This window comes from Pleurodeles waltl, chromosome 3_2, assembly GCF_031143425.1.
Source record: "Pleurodeles waltl isolate 20211129_DDA chromosome 3_2, aPleWal1.hap1.20221129, whole genome shotgun sequence".
Taxonomy (NCBI): Eukaryota; Metazoa; Chordata; class Amphibia; order Caudata; family Salamandridae; genus Pleurodeles; species Pleurodeles waltl.
Genome location: NC_090441.1, coordinates 1,791,785 through 1,814,778, shown reverse-complemented (window position 1 = coordinate 1,814,778; position 22,994 = coordinate 1,791,785). Strand labels below are relative to the sequence as shown.

Sequence of the window (22,994 nt, the reverse complement as noted above, 5' to 3'; positions counted from 1 at the left end):
GTGCTCCTATGAGGGTGTACATAACCTAGTGCATTGTGGGGTGCTCATGAGACTGTACATCACCATCGCTCAGTGCATCAAGGAGTGCACACATGAGGGTGCACATCACTCAGTACAATGTGGAGTGCTCCTGTGAGGCTGTATTTCACCCAGTGCAACACAGAGCACTCTCATGAGGATCTACATCACCCAGAAGTGCATCGCAGAGTGCCCCAGTAAGGGTGTACATCACCCAGTGCAACATTGAGTGCTCTAATGAGGTTGTACATTATCCAGTGTAACGTGGAGTGATAACATGAGGCAAAGGCCAAGTGCTCCTTTGAGGCACATCAGTTAATGTTCTCATGAAGCAGATCACCCAATGCTCCCCAGGTACGACACACTCTGACCTTCAAAGCATATCACCTTCAATGCCCTGCTGCTCAGATGATACACATCACACTTTGCAGTGTAAACCTCACCACAGTGAACCCTTCATATCACGGATGGAAAAAGTATACATAACTTGTAAGTGTGTAATGTGGTCCAATAGTGCATCATCGGGTTCTGTGATTTCATAAACCACAAGGCCGAAGGCTGGGCAGTTCGTAACTGTCACTAGAAACACAAGATGGCAATACAAGACCGTCACAGATTATGAACCTTTTAATTTACATCTTTATTTCGAGGTAGTTAGCTGGAAAAGCTATTTCGTTCAAAGTGCAGCGAATAAAGAGTGTCGATTAGAACTAGAATGTTTGTTTCGTATACTTTACACAAATAAATTGTTGAAAAATCAATAAACAGTGAGGGCTCATGGATTTATGCAATTATGTGGCTGCAGCATTTACTTAATAACTATAGATTGATGGCATTTGCCATATCGTCTGCAGATTTCATAAAAAATGTTTGTAGCAAAAATGGAAAAATATAATAATACTGTCAGACGACTTGCAGCACAATTTGCAGCATAAAGTGGCAAGACATGACACAATTCTAGTAGCTCTGACAATGGTAATTACTGCAGAGTGGTATAGGGCCGTCATGATAATGAAATCCAGGTTTTACAGCGAGCCGTGAAATACTTTCCATATCTCATTGAAAATATATGGGTTTGTAGACCATAACATCTTGTGCAATAAAAAACTAAAAACTCTCAAACATACATATGTGTTTAGAGGAATAAAAGCACTTTAAAGCACATTTGGAATGATGGTGTCTCTTCTTGCTACGCAGGTGTTTATTTATGGAATTTACTGATCGGTGATCTGCCACCGCTCCTTCGAATATTGCCGAATGTGGCATGGACAGTATATATATATATATATATATATATATATATATATATATATATATATATATATATATATATATATATATATAATTATATTATATAAATGAATGACTATATACAATATGCAATCCATAAATGGCTAAAAATATTTTAAAGGGGGTATAAAAGAAATGTAAAAAAATATGTAAACAAACGGGAATAAAAAAATATACATAAACATTTACAAACGTACATGAAATATAATGACTTGTCATGTTTTGATACCTCTGAGGAGGTCACTCTTGATGAAGTGGCTGCGATGTAGTGACACACAACCCTCTATGCCCATTCTGCACAAGTTATGTATAACTTTTGTTCTCTGTGTACTGGTGGCTATATTTGTTGGTCCATGTACATGGGTAACTTTAGGTCTGCTGGTCTTTGTTGAAATTGGTATTTGTGTTTGATCTGGTATGTGTTTATGCTCTGTGTGTCCATTATTTGTCCATCTCTGCTTCCATTCACTCCTCAAAAGCTACGCGAATTGGCTTCGTCAATAATACCTGTTTTTAACTTCTGCAGTCCGATAAGAAATCTTGAATTATGGTCAGAATTGAGTCAAAATAATAAACAGTTTTTGTCCCAGGAGCTCCATAATATTTATTAAGGTTGTGTTTTTTCTTGTAATTTTTGAGGATGAAATCAGGGCAGCCTCATCCTAATCCCTAAATAGTCATTCAGTTTAAACTCTGGGAAAACAGACTTTCACGAATTGCTCTGCTATCATGCAGCAGACTGTGAACCCGTAAATCAGATTCAATTCACCCTACATTTCTCTGTTGTCTACTATTGCGTTCCTATCAATATAGATTTAGCTTCTTGTGTTTCTATAGCAAGTAATGTTTTATCCATTATCCTTTCATAATTTTCAAACTGATCGTGTGTAAGGAACAGAATATATTCTTTGCAGTATGCTGGTCCTTCCCTCAACACAGCACAAAGAAAATACCCATCATTGGAGTGGCCTTCCTATCACCCTTAGGTCGATCTGTGACCAGGGTCTTGTCAACATTTACGAATCTGGCTATCCAGTGGAGTTAGTCATTACAGTAAGGTACAGCTTCTACGTCTTCGGTGTTCTGCGACAATGCAGTTTTTGGGAGTCACACCTTAACTCAAACAGGTCCAATATGGACTGCCAAACAGAACTAACCTTTTCCAAGTATCATTGAATATGCCAGTTAAGAGTTCAATATAGCAACGTGTGACTCGTAGGAAAGCTAGCATAGCTACTATTCTCCTCCTCTATGGTGTTCCACAGGGCTAAAAGCGAGACTGCTGTGCCCTGAAACTGGGTAGCCCAGCAATTTACTAATATGTCCCTTCCACTCTACAATCCATTCAGCACCTACCAGTATTATTTGAATATAGTGTTTTAGCTTATCAGGAGAAAGGCACCAGGTAGTCATGAGTTTGCTCAAAGTTTCCTTGTGTTAGACAGATTTTGTTGCCTTCTTCCAACCTGGGCACAACTGGCCCAGTTGTCCATCTCAATGCTCTTCCCAAAGCTTCAATCCATAAGCTCATGTGCAGCCATTTCTGAACGGGGCTTCTCAGCCTTTTATACAATGCAGAGAGATGAACCTTCATGAGGATTCATATTTATCACAAAGCTTTTCGAACCACTTGACAAACTCTTGGGGTTACCACCTTGTCATTAACCAAAACGAATTTGAAAATGGACAAATTTCTTGTCCAACTTATCTAATTAAAGTCTTTCTTAAAAATTTCACAAGACTTAATGTTCCCAAAAGGTGATTATAGCAGTCAAAATTCTACATTTTTGTCTTCAATTTACTATAGATGCCCAAGGGCCTGGAAGGGGTTAACCATGGGTTATGGTGTGTAGATGTGTATAGTGAAGGAGGTGACCAGTTGTCCTTCCAACACCACAACCCAAATATCCATTAGGGTCCGATAACTTTACTTGTGAATATATTCTTGTTCCAAGACACATGGAGACCAAATAACATCGCACATGCATCATTTTGTAGGCACTCACAAATGTTGCATGCACCAACAAAATGAGGCAGGTGGATACACAGTGAATTTTTGTTTGTTTGATGTTTAGCCATGCTGCACAGTATGGGTAAAAACCACTGCCAAAGCGAATAGGTCCAAAGGTGGGAGCTAATTGCTCTACCAATGCTTGTAACGTTTATCACAGCTTGCACTTATTCTAATTGTACTTGTTTATGGCAAAACAGGCATGTTTTGGTGCTGGGAAGTGCTCCATCACAATGTGTTATGTTAAAATATTACGCTTTTGCATACTTCGATTGTCCATTGCACTGATGTAAATGTACTTCCATTTATCATTTTTGTATAGTTCAGAGTTTTTTTTTTACATCAGTGTTGCCAATAAATTAGAGCACACAAAGAAATAGGGCCCAGTCAGTGTCTCAAGGAGGAGGAAGATGCTGAGAGATGCACGCTATGAATGTCTGGGTTCAGTGCCACTAAGTTGTTGTTGATTACCAAACAGAATGTGAGCATTTATTTTTAATGCATTAGCCCCCTCTCATGAGCAAGCCTTAAGTGACGAGTCTACGCTGGGCTATCAGGGATACAACTGTTTCTGTGAATGTAACATTGTGAAGCTTTAGTTTTTCCATCAACGAGTACACTTCTCTTATCTTTTTGTAGATTTGTATTTTTTTTTATCCCTTGGGTTCAACTACGTTCCTCAATCACAGTCCTGAAGACCTGCACTTCGTGTCGCTCCATGATTACTGTCATTGTCGTGGTTCCCTGATACTTCTTCAGTCCCTGTTGCCCTCTAGTGGTGCTCAGTTATTAGGAGCATTCGAGTAGCATCAGTCGTCGGAAGAGGTAGAGAAGGAATGCTGCACCCGATGATTATATTTTGATAGCCTGTCAATTACATCATGATTGAGATTAAGCTTGGCAAGGCCCTACTATCATTGGCAATAGAGCAAGCCTGATAGAATGTCGACATGTCTTTTAAAGGGTTGTCTCTGATCGCTCACAAACGCCAGAATTAATTTTCAAATGCCATTTTATATTATATTTTGGATTTTGGACAAATGGGGAAGGATATATACACTGTAGTAGGTAACAACATGTCATTAACAGTAACAGTAAATCTATCCTGTAGATGTACGAGTCGTAATCAATATGTTTCAGCATCAACTACGTCCTTAGGTACATAGCTGGTTCAAGTGTGTTACTTAATGCAGTGAAAAAGCAGGCTAGGCAGGAGAGCAGGTGTGCCAGGATCATATCTGAAAGGCAGGAAGATTTGGAGCGGAATATACATTACGTTAGTAATAGCAGTGACAGGCTGGTGCGACTGAGGAATAGTCAGTGACATGGCAGGTTCACCACTAAGAGAGTGATAGGGCTGGTTAAAAGTTATTCTCAAGATCGATTTGCTCATGAAAAGCTGTTATGCCTGGGGAACCATCATTAATGTGTCAAGTTTTAGATATGAAAAGAGGATAGTATAGTCGCAAGCACCAGTATGTATTTCACTGCACCCGAACATTTCTGCATCATATGATGAAAATTAAGCATACAAAAATAAATTTGAAAAAACTGAACCTAAAATAGATATTTCATTCCAAGAAAACAAGGTTCAGTGGGACGTTTTCTGCCTCAAAACTTTATTAGGTTGCTTCAACTCCATGTCTTGTGACGATTTGATTGTGTGTCAAGTTCTGGTCTTTACATTTGTGCAATGTGACTGTATGGATTTTTGTGTGTTTAATGTCATTGGGTATGTAGCACATGGCTTATATGTGTGATTGTTGGGAATTGTGAACAGTAGTGACTGACCCAGGATCAGCAATCCCTGTTCAAGTCACCTGTTGGGACTCATTTCCTGAATGGACTCAAACAGGTTTCCACCTAAACCCTTCATTATGCCCCAATGGAACCTTATCTTGGTCTTAACCTTTATGATGTGTTCACTTTGAGCCCATGCATAGCCGCCCTTTGCGTCTCTTGACGATCAAAACAGTCTTCTTTGTGATCATTACTTCAACAGCAGGATTAGCAAGCCACAGGCGCTCTCTGTACACCCTACATATGCGTTTCTGCCCAGCAGACATGCTTTCCACACTAGTGCAGCTTTTCTGCCAGAGATGGTGACGCCTTTCCATATCGGCCAAAGAATTGCGCTGCCTACATTTTTTGCTCCACCTCACTCTTCTAAAGAAGAAGAGAGATTTCATTGCCTGGGCCAAAAAGAGCGCTGTTGTTCTATATTGATTGCACCAGAGACCACTGGTTGGATGAGCAACTCTGTTGGGTTTGTCGGAGCCAAAAAAAAAAAAAAAAGAAAATCAGTGCAGAAACTGATCATCTCCAGATGGATTGTGCTCAGCATTATGATCTGCTACACACTGGCTGAGAATCAACCCTCTGAAGGCTTCTAGTCAAAGATTCCTTCCATTGGAATAGATACCAAAGGAATACCTCCCCAGAGATGGGTCTGCGAACTAGCTCTGACCCAAAAGTCCTAGAGTGCCGAATGGACATAATGCCTGTCACAACGTCTTGACCATCAAGGCAGTACTGTTTTTGTAAACATGTGCAAAAAAGTTAGAAGCAGGGCTCGGGATCCTCGTAGGAGTGTCAGTAAGTAATACATTGATGTCAGTGCTCAGAGGAAGGCACTTTTATGTGGTTCTACTTTGTAACTTCTGGGGTGGTAAAGAGGCACTGTGGACCACGTGGCACCATCTACCACTGCATGGGAGCCCTGCTGGAAAATTCTCTGGATCCAACTTGGCATCTGCACATATGCTAAAGATGAGGAACTGACTGTTAAAAGTATCCGTCAAAAGCAACTGTTCTTAGAACACATAGGTGCTGCTTATGTGGCCCTGTGTTCAATTGCTCAATAATATTGGCTAGAAATATTTTAGTATTTGCAATATGTTTCAAATGGATTTATCCGGGTATCAGGTTTGTACGAACAGTTTAGATATGCTAGCCACAAAGATGAAAGTGCTCACAACCACGGTCCACAGTATACCAATTGAGGAAGACTTCCTTTAGAAATGTTATGACTGAAAATGAATGATAATAGCTTTTACCCCAAGAAAAAAGCTAAATGCAGATGTTCGAATACTTGATTAATTTACCAGTTGGTGACTACCGTAATCAAAGGGCTAGGAATCTAAGTGTGCAAAGGCAGGTCTTTGAAATATCTTACTCACAATTACTTAGAGTCAAACAATCTATGCACCATATTTAGACGTGATTTTTTTCAATGGAGTGCCTAGTTATTACTGCTTCTTTAAGACTAATGATGAGACACTAGTCTTGTTACAAAATAAGACTGCATTGTGTGCTGCTTGCATGGGTGATACATTGTTATACTGTTATCAGGTGGATATCAGTACTATGATATATTTACTACTGAGATATTTAAAATTACTCTGTGTCCAGGTTTGGGTCTTACAATGATCAGGCAACCATAAGCAAGCCCAAATGTCAAAAGGTACCCTTTAAATGTGCCTCAGTCAAGAATGCAGTAAGCGGATCAAACAGCTTTTTAGTACACCAAGCCACAAACATGTCCCAGCGGCAAGTGCATACAGACTTTGATGGATGCCTGGCTGCCAGTATAACTCCACAGACTTCCGAGGGAAGATCAAAAACTGTCAACTGCTGCCACTCAATCTCCACACATAAAGGCAGAGTGTGCTCTACTGCTGTGACAGGAGATCCTCCCAAAGAGGCAGCCTGATGGAGGGACCTCTGCTGATGCTCATAAGTTCGGGATACCATTCTCTGAGCCCAATCCGGAGCATCAAGGATGACTTGGGCCTAATTAGTACTCATCTTCTAAGCAAGGGGATTAAATGTAATAAAGACAGTGTATGAAATGTACTTAAATTATATGAAAAGAAATGTGAATATATTATTAGTTTAGTAGTTCTTAGGACTCTACGTCCACTAGGAGAAGATGTTCTACTTATATTTTCTTTGATGTTACCTGGCATAATTTTCCTTTCTTTTTTGTTTGGAGAGTGAGTAGGAGGAGCTGATCTCCTCATTCTGTTACGTGCCGCAGGTACAGCACTGTGCATTTGGGGGGAAAGCAAGAGAGCAGCTTTTAGGTTCAACCAACCTCAAAGTAGAGTTCAAGTCTCAAATCTCCAAATACATTTCCTCTTATTGGTTATCCTCCTAAAACATCACTTAGCTTGGAGACTTCAATATCAACTGCAGGAATGAAAAACACAAACTCTTCAAATCCCTAAGCACCTTTATTTCAATCCATGACCTACAGCAGCACTTGTCTCTTCCCACCTATAACAAAGGCGGTATCTTTAATTTCATTGTGCCAAGGCTGCTTCGATACACTAAGGCACTCTGATTGTATTCAACTGGTCTGATCATTACCATTTACCCATCCTACTCATTCTCCCCAATCCAACAACTGCTTCAAAAAGGAAAAACAATAACCTTACAAAATCAGGAAAGTTACTGAGGATATTTTTGATGTTTCCATCTCTAAAATATTGCACTCTCTCCCACAAAATGACAGTATCAACACCATAACTGCCACAATAAAATATTCTCCAGTGAGCATAATGGCAAAAGAAGCTGATAGCTAACTCGCAAACTAGAATTTTAAAAGGTAGGCTTGCCTCAGACAATATTAGAACATCCTGCCATGTCCTGGAAAAAGCACAATTAACCCACACACCAACAGCAACAGCGGATGCAGAAAAGGCCTTCGAGAAGGACTCTTGGTCCTTTTCTGCAGGCAGCCCTACACAGGTATCAACTAGCGGAAGGGTTTATTCATATGAACATGGCTCTATATTCAAACCCAACGCCGAAGGTCAGGGTCAACGGCCATCTATCTCAGCCATCTGCTCTGGCCCAGGGGACTTGACAGGTGTGACTGCTTTCACCCCCTACTCTTTCTGTTGATCATCAAACCATTAATCTCGTCATTCAGCGATAACCTAGATATTACAAGCATTAATTTTAGTTCAGGTAGACAAGTGGTAGTAGCCTATGCAGAGGACGTGCTCTTGTTCACTGAGGATTCTCCACAGGCTATTCCAATCATCATGAAGGAAATTGAGAGGTACTCACTAGTAGTGGGTTACTGTTTAAACAAGGACAAAACCAAAGTATTCCCCCTGGATGTCCATTGCACGTCAGTGGTGACTGGAGTCCTAGATCTAAACTGGCAACCAGATGCTATCAACTACGTAGGCATCTGGTTTAGTACTAACCTTAAACAATCCATCTTTATTAATGAACAAAAATCTTCACCAAAATAAAAGGCCTACTTAACACGTGGTCCCCGAAGAATAAATTACTTGGTGGGAGTTAAGTGGATACCGTTAAAAGTTAAATGATGGTGGCTCCTCTGGTCAATGTTATTGCCAATATGCTTCCGGTGGCCATTCTACACACCTTTTTCAAATCAGTGGATAAGTATATAGCCACAGTTTTTTGGAAGGACATAAAGGCAAGAATCCCTATGACCACACCGAAGGTGAGTAAATCCTCTGGTGGCATAAACCTGCCTGATTACCCACGATATCAGCTGGTGTTCCTCATCTCTCAGAGCTCCTGGTGGCTTCAGATGCAAAAGGACTGCCAGCCCACCCCCGTCTGCCCCTGGCTTCTCAAAGAAGCTCATATATTATACCCCCTTACCTCTCAATGCCATCCTCTCTATGCACAATTTAACCAGAGTCCCTTTGGAACACTAAAAAATCATAATATTGGATACAACATCAGCCCTTTTACTTCTTGATAAGCATTTAGAGCATCAAATATCTGACTCCACTATGGCCTCTTATTGGTAACCGTAGGATTAAGTTATATAGGAGGATGGTATTCTGGAACACATAGGCAAGGAAAGGTATAAACTGTACAGAAGATCTAGGTCCCTATTCAAATCCTACCTTGTATTCGACTCTACAAATGAAATTTGATCTAACTAACATAGATTTTTATAAATTCCTGAGACTGAAAAGCATTGTTGGAAGACTGAAGTCTCCGCATCCACGGGACCTACCCAGCCTTCTGGGTAATTTCAAAAGAAAAGGTCTTACTGCATTGTGTGCATATACAAACTTTTAGATTATCCCAAGGGTTATGGATGGAGATCAATTGCCTGGAAATGGGAAACCCACATACATTCTCTGCAAAACACGAATGTTCCAGACACCGCAGGGCCAAAATCTGGCAATCCCTATTTTCTACTAAAATCACACCAGCTCCAACACAATCCAGATTTTGGTTCATTCACAAAGCATACTGGACTCAAAGCAGACTTCATAAGATTGGTTTAAGAGCCTCTGTTACTTGCTGGAGATGTAAGGAGGGGGCAGGGGACCTAAATCATATGTTTTTTTACCTGTAAGATGGCCTGACCATTATGGTTTAGGATAAAGTCACAGATTTACCAGTTGTTGATTGACATTCTAGTAGCTCTAGGCACTTCATAAATTTCAGATTGGAAATTAACAGCAGTGAGCTCCTCTGACAAATGGTGGAATTTGCTGTGCTCTGCTAGAGGTGCGGACAACATCCTGTACGCAAAATTGCAAATGGCCTCCAGACCCAGACTTCTTTGAAACATATTTACAGAAAAATAAACCTCCATAGGTGCTCTTTTGATTTACGGCTCCCTACCTACAGTGGGTAATTATTGTTTATTGCACTCTGCGGATCACGCCATGGTCTCCAACCATAACTACTGGTGGCCCTGTCATTCTAACTCAGTGTATCCACTTTTTCTCTATCTCTCCCTCTTTTTTTCTCTTCTCCCCTCTTCTCCCACCTCCTGCTTTTTCTGGGGTTCTCCTCTTCTTCCTACCTCTTTCCCCTCCTTCCATGAGTTGTTGTATTATTACCATTGTATACTTCTGCTACATGAGATGGGTTACTGCAGTCTCCCAGAGACTTGCAGCTCAGCCGCCTTTTAGATAGGTCCTCTGACGCCCTATCATAATACTTATCTACTCCGTTATATCCAATCGAGCTATGTTGTATTTCCCTTTGTGTCCAATACGTGTAGGTGCTACCTTCATTCCTGATATTGTAACAGAAGTGCAATGTGAATTCCTTATCACGGTTTGTTTTTCACTCTTTTGTGAAAACAATAAAAACATCTTGTCATGAGACGCTTGCCAAAATGACAAGACTGCGGAGTTGTGGGCGGCAGCACCACCAAGTGTGGGGAACGGAGTATGATCCCAAACCGTGTGGCAGCTGTCAGCTTAACTCTTCCAGCTAGCTAGCAGCACCTCACAGATACCGTAGGTAAAAGTGAATTGTGGCAGCCTATTGCATGACACTCAGACTCCCCAGGAAAGTCGTGATGGAAACAGATCATACCTCGTTCTCTCAGTTACACAAGTCTCATACATGTAATGACAGGCAGAAGCATACCCTGATTCAATAGGATGTATTAAAGCAAATGCATTCTACATAAAAATGCATGAAGTGCGATTATAAAGGATGATGAAACCAGACACTATTACAACGGTGACCAAGGAAGTGAAACATAGAAACAGTCCCTTCATATATCTCACAATAGTATTACCAATATTCCTACACACACACTACTAAGATTCCTATATGAGAGCAAGTAGCTTTCAAAGCCCTAATCCACCTTTCTAGTCCCGGGAGTGTAGTACGAGTCCCATACCTGTGCTGAAGGTAAAGGAGAGGTCTGTTAGTCTGCTGGAAATCCTCCTTAGCGACACAAGGTGAAACGCCAAGTTTCTACTGAAACTGCAAAGGTGATGGGCAGCATAAGATGGCAATCTGACTGTAATGTCCTCTCTAAGGATACTAAGGCAGCCTGGTGTTTTATAATCAACATTGTGTTATTCCAGGAACTGCCCTGATGTGACAAGTCTCTGTGTAAGGACGACACTGCACTCCCTGAGTCAGCAATACCCGGGAACCTATCATATTTAGTCTTGATGTGAGCACAGAACGTAATGTTCTGAAAAGCAATGAATAACAAAATTCTGCAGAGAAGGACAATAGATAGGTATATTAAAACATCACCACTAAAATGATGCCTCACTAAAATATTAAAACAAATAAAATGCCAAGTGACTTGGTGAAGAGTCACAGGCCTCAGACCTAAGCCAAAATGGGCAAAAATAAGTGTGAGCATGGGCTAACTACTAACCTCACGACAACCTGAAAACAAGATTGAATATACAAGGACACTCTCTAAATCCTCTCTCCACCACACAAAACAATACAAATGATCACAATGCCTTTATGATCGTATCAACTTATTTGCAGGTCCTATTACAGCACTCCGCAAACATGGCCTGGTCACTACACCATTTAATCAATGCCAATATCTCCCCTGCTTCCGAGATCTCTGTTCTAGAAAGTGGAAAATATTCTTAGGCTACTTCAACAACAACATTCTTTCCATTCATACAGCTGCTTTGACTAGCAATAATCTGCAGTGCTAATGCCAAAGACAATAATTGGGATTGCTTCAAGCTTGTCAGCGATTCACAAAATAAAAGCTAAAACCCAACTTTTACTGCAACAACCGCATAACCTGTAGGCATTTCATGTATATGAATTAATTGGGGGAAAAACAACACTGAAGAAAACCAAATCATGGAAAAAACAATTTAAAGAAAATACAAATAAATCGAAAATAAAAGATATCATTTTGAAAAATACAATTATAAGGAAAGATCCCAAATTACTTACTGGTGGAGTTAGGGGGTAGTAAAGGGTTTCGGTTACAGTGAGGTGTGATATTTAGGGGAGACCAGGAGTTTTCAGGGTCAGGTATGGGTGAAGTTCAGGTGTAGAAGAACAAGTTACTTACCTTCTTTAACAATTTATCTGGTAGAGACATATTCTAGTTGCAGATTCCTTATCTTAGAATTTCCCCAGGCATCAGCGCGGATTTGGAGATTTATTCTTTGAGCAGTACCCCTGGGTGACGTTAGGTGGAATCGGTCAACTTTGCATGCATCGGCGTCGTGGTCGCCCGATATGACTTTGCGGGTCGTACATAAGCACCACCCTGGTACACTGACATCAATTTCTTTTCACAATTTTCTATGGCAGAAGCACGGAGCCATGAAGAACACGGATATTGGTGTGCCAGAACTAGAGCCCTTAAAGGGAGGTCCCTGTCCCTAGAAATCAGTTTGCAGAGCGGGGAGGATGGGTAGGTCGTTAAGGAATCTGCAAGTAGGATATGTCTCTACCAGATAAATCGTTACTGAAGGTAAGTAACTTGTTCATCTGATAAAGGCTTCTAGTTGCAGTTTCCTTACCTTAGAATAGCTACTCAAGAAATACCATACCTGGAGGTGGGTCTGCAAACTAAGATCATACTAGGAAATTCTGCAGGACCAAATGGACAAAGTACCTGTCCCTGTGGGCCCTACTGTCCAGGCAGTAGTGTTTTTAAACGTGTGCAGAGATGCCCATGTTGCAGCCTGACAGATGTCCAGGACTGGAACACTGCATGTCAACGTAGTCGTTGCAGCTGTCACTCTGGTAGAATGAGCGTGCAAACCCTCCAGGGCACTGCCCGATCTTTCTTTGTGCCCACATATCCCACAAAGAGTTGATCATCCACTCTGAACTCTGAGTACGATTGAGGTAGAACGTCAACGATCTTTTTGGGTCCAGGCGGTGTAGTCTCTCCTCTTCCTTAGATGGATGTGGAAGTGCGTAAAAAGTAGCAAGATGATGGACTGGCCTACATGAAAGGGTGTGACCACTTTAGGAAGAAAAGAAGCCCTAGTACGAATCACCACCTTGCCAGGGTGGACGGAGAGGAAAGGTGGCTTAGAAGAAAGAGCCTGCAACTCACTCACTCTGCAGGCAGAGGTGATAGCTACAATTAAGGCTGTTTCCAGAGTAAGCAGGTCACGTGGACAATTGTGAAGTGGCTCAAAGGGAGCACACATCAGATAAGTCAGAACCAAGTTCAAATCCCACCAGGGCATTATGAACAGGGAAGGAGGAAAGACATGGGTAAGACCCTTATAAAAATCATCCCACAATGGGAGATTTAAACAAGGAGGGTTGGTCAGGCAAGCGGAGGAAAGCAGAGATGGCAGACAAATAACCCTTGAGGGTGCCCAGAGCAGTGCCTTGCTGGGCTAAAGCAAGATTAAACAGAAGAACCTCAGAAAGAGGGGCAGAGAGGGAGTCGACAGACTTATCTGTAAACAATTCCACCAATCTGTTCACACGACAGGAGTACACCGTTTTGGTGGAGGAACGCCTGGCTGCGAAGACACTATCACAGGTTTCAGGTGGAAGGTCAAAAGCCGTCAACTGCTGCCAATCAAACTCCATGCAAGAAGGCGAAGACTGGACAGGTTCAGGCGGAGAACTGTCCCCTGCTGCTGCAACAGAAGGTTCACCTGAAAAGGCAGTATGATTGGAGGATTAATGGCCATGCTCAAGAGCTCGGGATACCAGACTCTTCTTGCCCAGTACTAGGCCACAAGAATGACTTGGGCCCAGTCATTCTTGATCTGTTTGAGAACTCTGGGCAGAAGTGGTATTGGCAGAAAGGTGGAAAAGAGGCCTGAGTTCTACCAGAGACGAAAAGCATAGCTGAGCGAGTGCCGCCTTGGAAACGCCAACATGAAACAGCTAATATTGCAAGTTCTCTGTGGCGGGGAACAGATCTAACCAAGGCTCTCCCCACTGTTGAAAGAGACCTTGCGCCACCTCCGGATGGAGACGCCATTCATGATCAACCAGGTATCGAGGGTTGAATTTGTCCGCTCTGGCGTTCAGAGAGCCCGCCAGATGTTAAACTACCAGGGATATGCCCTGCTGTTCCACCCATGTCCAGAGGCAGAGAGCCACCTGACAAAGGGTCCACAACCCCACCCTGCCCTGCTTGTTGCAGTACCACATAGCAGTGGTGTTGTCCGTGAACACCTGCACCACTTTCCCTTTGAGAGGGAAGGAATGCTTTCAATGGCAGTTAAATCATCTTGAGTTCCAGAAGGTTGATATGGAACTTGGAACCGCCAAAAGCCAGACACCTCTGATCTCCGCCTCTCCCGTGTGGCCATTCCCTCCCAGGAGTGACCCATCTATCACTACAGTGAGATCTGGTTGGGGAAGGGAGACCCAATCGCGGTTCAAAAGCCATCACTGCACATCTCACGCAGTCCCCTCCAAGATCTGGACCATGTTGGAAAGATTTCCATGATGCTGTGAACACTGGAGCTTCAGGTCCCATTGCAGAGCCCGTATATGCTATCTGGCATGAGTCACTAGCATGATGCAGGAGGCTATGAAGCCCAGCAGCTTCAGAGTCATTCTCAACGAAATCCAGGATAGAGGCTGAAACATTGGTATCATAGCCTGAATATCCTGGTCTCGCCGCTTGAGGGGATAGGCCCAAAACTGCACTATGTCCAGAACTGCTCTAATAAAAGGGAGCATCTGAGAGGGAGTCCGGTGTGACTTCGGCACATTTATAGTGAACCCTAGCAAATGCAGGAGGTTCGCTGTAGTCTGGAGGTGGGAGACAACAGCCTGGGGCGAGAGCGCCTTCAACAGCCAGTAGTCGAGGTAGGGAAAGACTGACACCCCTAACCTGTGCAGATGAACTGCGACCACCGCCATCACTTTGGTGACCACCCAAGGGGCGCTGGTAAGGCCAAAGGGGAGCATGGTGAACTGAAAATGCTCGTGATCTACCACGAACCGCAAGTGACGTCTGTGGGCAGGCAGTGGGGGAATAGGGAAATCGTGTCCTGAAAGTCCAACGCTACAATCCAGTATCCCGGCTCCAGGGAAGATAGGACCTGAGCCAGAGTGAGCATTTTGAACGTCTCCTTGCAGAGGAAGAGATTGAGGGACTGGAGGTCGAGGATAGGGTGGAGGCCCTTGTCCTTTCTGGGCACCAGAAAGTAGCAAGAATAACAACCATGACTTACTTCTGGCACAGGTACCCTCTTTATGGCTCCCTTGGCCAAGAGAGCTGTAACCTCCTCGTGGAGAATTGGCAGGTGATTGTAAGATGATGGCATGGAGGTAGGGGTAGTCTCGAAGGGGAGGGAATAGCCCCTTTGGACTATTTGCAAAACCCACCTGTCTGACAGGACGGTGGTCCAGTGGGACATGTGATCGTGAGTCCTGCTGCCGACTGGGCCCTGGTGGGGAAGTGCCAGATCAGGAAGGCTTGGAGGCAGCAACAGAGGGCGGGGCGAGGACTGGCTAGACCGCTGGCTCCCAGATGCATGCAAATGATGGATTCCACATCCTCGGCCATGCTGTGGCTGGCAGTGAACGGATGTGGCTGGGCAGCCCTTCCATAGTCATGAAAGGGGCAAAAAGCAAACTGAGGAGGGCAAGGGGCAGCCGCGAGGCCAAGGGACCAAGTCGTGGCCCAAGACGTGTGCCATCAAAGGGCATGTCCATCAGATTAGATTGGATATCCCCAGAAAAGCCAGAGGTATGTAACCAGGTGTGGTGTCTTAAAGCCACCGTTGGCACAACCGATCTGCCCAGAGAGTCAGTTGTATCCAGCCCACATCCGATGGTGAACTTCTCTGTGTCTCTCACATCCCCCCCATGTAAATATGCGATGGATCGAAGCCCAATGGGGAAAAAAAAAACTACCCACTCACACAGTACACCCCTGCCACACACAGCCGAAGGCTATGCACAGAGTGGGATTGGGTGCAGGCGAAGGGGTAGGCTGCAGGGCCTGTCAAATCCTTGCAGCAAGCCCCCACTGTGCATGGTCAAGGCAGCGATGTTTGTAATTACATACAATTCTATATTATATAGATATGAACCTATATGACTAAGTAAAAACATAAAAATTCACTGAAAAAACAAAGGTTACAGGGACATTATAGTTAGGTTGACTTTTTACCCACACAAAAAAAAAAACATATAAATACAGCAGTTACAGTTATACTCAATGGTAGACTTATCTGAAGAAACTATAATTTGTGCCACAAAGTAACTTTAGGCAACAAGTTATAGTTTCTTAACATAAGTATATCTGTAATCAATGAGTTTCTATGGTTTGTTTGGGTAAAAAGTCAACCTAACTATAATGTTGCAAGAAGCTGGCCTGGTCTGTGATGGACACCTATGGTGTTGGCACCTTATGCCAGGTCCAGGTAACCCCTATTAGTGAATGAAGACAGTGTTGAGGAAGCCAGAGCTCTTTAGATGTAGCTGTGGATGAGCAGCCAAGACTTATCTAGGACACATGCAAAGCTTATGCAATACCACAATAGTCACACAGTAACTTAGCACACATGAAAGGAACCACACAGTGTTACAAAAATAAAGGTACTTTATTACAGTAACACTACACTAGATTACTTATATGCAGTCCCCCCCAACTGGAGGTAAGTATACGTTATACATTAAATTAGCAGAGAAAACAACAAGCATTGGCAAGAATAGTAGAAAATAGCTAGGGCCATAGGAAAGGGCCAAACCATATACTGAAATTATAGAATGCAAAGTGAAGTCCCCTACCCAGGGTTTGTAGTAATTAGAGGGAAGCTGGGAGAACTCAGGACCCCAACAAGTGAGTACCTTAGTGACCCCTAGCGACCAGGAGAGCAGAGGTAAGTACCTTGTTTTCCCAAGTACTAACAAGAGGACTTATAAAATGGATTGTGCAAGAACAGGACCAGTCCAGATCCAAAGGTGGATTCTGGAAGAAGGGGACCTGCAAAAGAGGGACAGAGTCCAGTCCACAATGGACTGTCCAGTCAGGACAAGAGCCACTACCCACCCATCTGTGGATGAAGATCCAGGTCGACAGGGGAAGGAGACCAGTCCCTGGGCTGTTGCAATCTGGTTTATGCAAGGAGGACACCAAATGTGTCCTTCAAAGAAAACCGACCCCTCCCAAGCCTTGTAATTCCTATTTCCAAAGGAGAGGGTGTTGCCTCACTCTCTCACAGGAAATCATTTGTTCTACCTTCCCCTGCCTGAGCTGGTCAAGCAGCAGGAGGGCACAAACATGTCTGAAGGGCTGCAGCAGCACAGGTTGCCTGGAAAGGCCTGGAAGACTGGTAGGAGCAATAGTGGGGGGTCATCTAAGGAGCTCCTAAGTGCATGGAATCATACAATCATTACTGGCACTAGTACTGGGGTACAATTCCGACATGTATGATACCAAACATGCCCAGGTTCGGAGTTACCACTATGTAGCTGGACACATAGCTGGGTCCAGTACACAGGTAAAATAGCTTGCCTGCACTTACGAAGTCCAGTGCAATTGAACTGGAGTTCATAGGGGCACCTCTGCCCATGCAGGGGTGCCCTCACACACAGGGACCTGTACCCAGCCCTTTGGGCTGGCAGGGCCTACCATAGGGGTGACTTACAGTTACCTGGTGTAGTGACCTGTGGTGAAAGGGTGCATGCACCTTTTCACGCAGGCTACAATGCCAGGCCTGTGGACACAGATGCTGCAGCCCACAGGGGACCCCTGGTGTCCCAATGCCCTGGGTACCTAAGTAACATATACTAGGGACTTTTAAAGGCACACCAGTATGCCAATTGTGGAGTGCAGAGAAGTCCAAGAACCATGTTAAATCCCTTAGGAGCTTTGAACACGGCTACAGCCTGAACCACTGGACAGAATTACACCAAATTTGGCAGAAACCTACATTTTGTTCCGCAGAGTGTGCTTTTTGTTATTTGGTGTAAAGCTGTTCAGTAGTTTGAGATATTGATAGGAAAATACATTTGCATATCTGTGGCCGCGGATCATTTGTGATGAATTTGCGATAACTGTGGTGTATTTGTGAATACAGGCGCCACCAGGAATGCTGGGATGGCTGGCTGCAACCTGAGCAGAAAGATGCAGCTGCCATTTTAGGTAACGGGACACGGTCCCAGGGGCTGAAAAATAAAATAAAAAGTGGTAAAAGGGTGGAGGTGCCCTGACCCCGGAGGTGTTTGAGAGTCAAATTATGAGTTTAAAATGACTTTTTTTTCCAACATAAGTAATATTCGAGTATACATAGCGATACTCAGCGCGGCCCCACCGTGTAACGTTTCAACAGATTCTCGAATAACGTCGAATTTCTTTATAATAAAAAAAAACATTCACAGACTCATTCCTACACTAATTCATTCACTCATAGATATACTCAGAGTCTCACACCCAATCAGACATTTATGCACCCACTCACAGACCCACTCAGAGACACACACCCACTTTCGAACCCATTCAGACACTCACGGACCCACTCACAGACCCACTCAGACCCTCACGCACCTACTCAGAGACCCAGTCAGACAGTCATGTACCCGCTCACAGACCCACACAGACACTCACACCCCCATTCACAGACCCACAGACCCTCACACACCCGCTCACAGACCCACACAGACGCTCACACACCCACTCACAGAGACCCTCTCACACCTACTCTCACACCCAGACACTCACACCCACTCTCACACCCAGAGACACCCTCTCACACCTATTCTCACACCCAGAGAGACAGGCCCTGCGGCCCACCCCCAGCCGTGCACGGGGTTGAGTGGTTATGGGGGTAGGCCGCAGGTCAGGCCCTGAGGCCAACCCCTGCTGCACACGGCCAAAGGCTGTGCATGGGGGTGATTGGATTAACGTATAGTAATTAAAATTATTTTACGTTAAAAAACCATAGAAATTCACTGAAAAAAACAAAGGTTACAGGGACATTATAGTTAGGATTTGAATTTACCCGCACAATACCATACAAATTCAGCAGTTATAGTTATGGTTACCTGAAGTAACTATAACTTGTGCCCTAAGGTAACTATAACTCGTGCCCTCGCCATGCACTGCTAATTACCCCATATATTACATCACTCATGACATCTTTGATAACATCATTAATAATATCAATGTAACATTAGCAGTAATTTTTTCACTGAAAAACAAAGGTTAAAGGGACCTTATAGTTAGGTGAAAATGTCAGTTAAAACATACTGTTCTAAACAAACAAAAACATCGCAAGTAACTATAACTTGCGCTGTAAGGTAACTATAGCATACGCCCCCGCCACCCACAGTTTTCTCAGAAATAATTACACTGCAAATGTTGCAGTGATGTTATTTTTTTTTTTTTTAAACTCTTTTTATTAAATCTCAGACAGCATACATGGATATCATAATAAAACTGCAGTCATCATTTGTATATGATACCAACACAGACATTGCAGGGTTAAAACCCTTTCATAAGCATTGCATTTGAACACTAGGTAACTCCAACATTAATAATTGAGCCAAAACAATTGTACATAGGTATTGTACCTTCCCGTCCTCCCTCCCTAACCTCACCCCTTTTGCTCAGTATCCTCAATATGTTTGTCAGTATTCCCATACTTTTCCCACTTCTTCGCGTAGCCTCTGCTCTCATACTTTGGCACCAATACAGATCTGATTTATAGTCCTTCACTCTTGGGGAACGGCTGCACCCATGCCCTTGCAATGTTTCATTTTCCTACTCCAACAGCAGCCAACAACCAGACCTTCTGACACTTCTGCCAGGTGGCTTCTCCCGTGATAGATAATAGGAGCCATTTTGGGTCCAAAGGGAATGTCTGAGCTAACACCTGAGACATTATCCGTGCCACTTCTTCCCAGTATTTTTGTGTCGCTGGGCATTCCCAGAGTGCATGAAAAAAGATAAAGTCTAGACCACAGCCCAAAAACAAATTGTGGAGGCCCCTTCTACCCATCCTCTGGAACAACACCCTGGATTACCAGATCTATGCAGGATTCTCAGCTGCACTAATCTACATCTTATATGGATTGCTATTTCTCGTGGGCTCTGGAGGGCCTCTTCCCACTCCTCGTCTAACTATAACTTTGGGACTACATATACACACACACACACACACACACACACACACACACACATATATATCACCTGCAGATAAGAGTTTCCTTAACAGGGTTGTTGGACTCATATTGCTCTGAATCTGAATAAGTCTAACTCGTCATAGACAGGAGTGAGAAACACCTATCCGCAGTGTTGTAACATTAGCCGCCACAGTGCTGGTGGTCCCCGAGCTCCAGGGGGTCCCCTCATCACACTACACTGTACACAGGTGGCAGACCCCTAGCCTGAGAGCTCCTGACTCAGTCCCTGGGCTTCACCCCCCTCCATGTACTTTGCTGGGGGGCCCCTCAAGTTTCTTGCACCACTGCCTATCTGTTCTCTGAAGGGGATGCAACACACTTTATTTCCTTGGGGCACCCCCACCAGTCACAGCGCCCCTTACCCCACACCACCCTCCCTGAAAAATACGCACACAGACACTCACACGCACCACGCATACACCCATTCACTAACACTGCCATACACACATTCATACACACATTCATGCATGCATACTTACTTACAGACACACTGAGACACATTCTTACACAATCACACTGACATGCAGACACGCACTCACTTCACCATTCTTACACGCATTCACTCACGCAAACGCATTCACATATGAACTCACACACTCAGACACACACAACACCCCCACCCTCATACCCTCCTCCCCAGTCGGATGCCCGACTTACCTTGTCTGGCAAGGAGGTCATCTGGTCGAAATACGGCTGGCGGTGTTCTACTGGCGTGGTACTGCTGGTGGTAGCAGCGCCATGTTACCACCGTCCACCAGTATGATCACTGCCGGATTTCCTCCATTCTTGTGGTGGAATTCCGGCAGTGATCATAATATGGCAGATGGATGGTAGCCATGGTGATGGTACTTTGGCAGCCGTCACCACGGTGGTAGGTGGTTTTTACCGCCAATGTCAAAATGACCACCAAAATCTCTAAATCGAAAAACCATTACCTATGGGCCCTGAAAAAGTCAAGCTGTTCCTGTCACCTCTTCAAAGAAACAGCTGTTTATGCCTTAACACTATAATGACTGGACTGTCCTTGTGAGTGTTTCCCAGGCCTCCCTCTTGCTACTGTCCTATATCCTACAGCCGGACGTCTACCTTAATCTAAGAAATTAGATCACATGGCAATCCTCATCAAGTCACTTTGCCTTGATAATGTCCACACCAACTCTCTAGCCAAACTTCTCAAACTTTCAGGTAGTATGAGGCCCCCCCAGAAGCAAAAGCAACCTTCTTCTGGAGTCCCATAGGTCAAAACCTCACACACAGCAACAATCATTTTCAGGAGCTTCAACTCTGTTATGGAACTCTCTTTCTGCGGACCTCAGGACCAAACCCACTCTGCAGTCCTTCTGCAAAACATCTACAGATGCACTTATTCAGCTTGTACCCAACTCAAAAGGCCTAATATATTTGACTACATATGTTTACTTGCTCAACGTCAACTTTAACAGGTTATCTTTAATCATGTGAGTTGCTCTGTCCCTGTTTGTACACTTATCCCATCCTCCTCTTGATGTTCACCCTTTATTGTCTCTCTCCACTTCTCTGCATCCTTGTCCCCTCTCTATCACCCTGCCCCATCCCCCTGCCCTCTTCCCCTCGGTCCTCTAGGTTTTCCCCTGCTCTCACCTTTCCCATTACATTTTGTCCTCTCCCACTTCCCACAGATTCCCGACCTCCCCATTAGTTCTTCATGCCCCTTATCCACATTTCTGGCCTGTGACTCCATTCCCTGCCTCCTACCTCCCACCTCCCTCCTTTTCTCCTGTTTCGATTCCTGGCTCACTGTTACATGCCTCTTCTTTAGCTTCCCCACCCATCATTCAACCAATAAACCACTTCACCTCTTCTGTTTCCCCCCTTCCCTCCCTTCTAATCCCCCATTTCTCCTCCTGGTCATCACCAGTGATTCTTCTCATTTACACTGCTCCCTAGTTGAATTAAAACCTTATGTCAATGTTCAATGTAAGACCTTTGTGTCACAGTTTGTTATGCTATACTCCTGGGGGTTTAGCACTATATAAAAAATTAAACAGTGTTGTGGTTTTTTTTCCTTATGTTCCTCAAATGTGGTGGATTCAACAGGTAAAAATAAGGCTAGCAGCATTTGTCGGCTCTGTGGCACTGGGACAGAGACCCAGCGTCATATAAAGGGTTTCTGACATGAATATTTCCTGCCGCTAAGTACAACTATTGATCAAACATCCCATGTGATATATTAAATCTTGTCTAACCTATGTTCTCGCCATGAACATCTCACATTAGTTCGTTTTTTGACTACTGCGCTGCAAATATTAGGAGGAACATCTGCTTTGATGGACTAGCATTCTATGGCTAACATGTTTTCCTAAGAAGGATGTTTTGTTGCTTGAACTATGACAGTATTGTTATTGTGCATATATGGGTTATGTTTTAGTTAAATTTTAATTGTATTGGCTGCATCGATTTATTAAACAGGTGATAAACTTGAAATTAAAATATGGAGTAATGGGAGTCAATATATTCAGAGTGAAAAGTGAATTCAGACCAGCCTCTGAACAAAGCCATCTGATCAACTTGACTTATTGGCAAAATCTATCTTGACTGGTAAAAACTAGAGGTCTTCTGCGAAAAATGGATCGCTCCAATAATTAGTTTAAAAAAAATAAGAATGGACAAAAGAATGTCTTGAAGTATACACCTCATCTTGATACAATATGCTACAAATCATGTTTGATTGCAAAAGCATGATTTAAATTTCTTTTTTATAACAACCACGTTTGTATGTGAAATTGATCCGTTTTAATCTTCTCAGTTGGATGGAATGAAG

The 22,994-nt window shown here is 43.5% G+C and overlaps 1 protein-coding gene across 2 annotated transcripts in view; it reads right to left on the bottom strand.

The window, feature by feature from the left end:
• USP32 (ubiquitin specific peptidase 32) overlaps positions 1-22,994 on the bottom strand; it is a 941,828-nt gene that overhangs the window by 451,195 nt on the left and 467,639 nt on the right. The gene's annotated exons all lie outside the window — the stretch shown is intronic.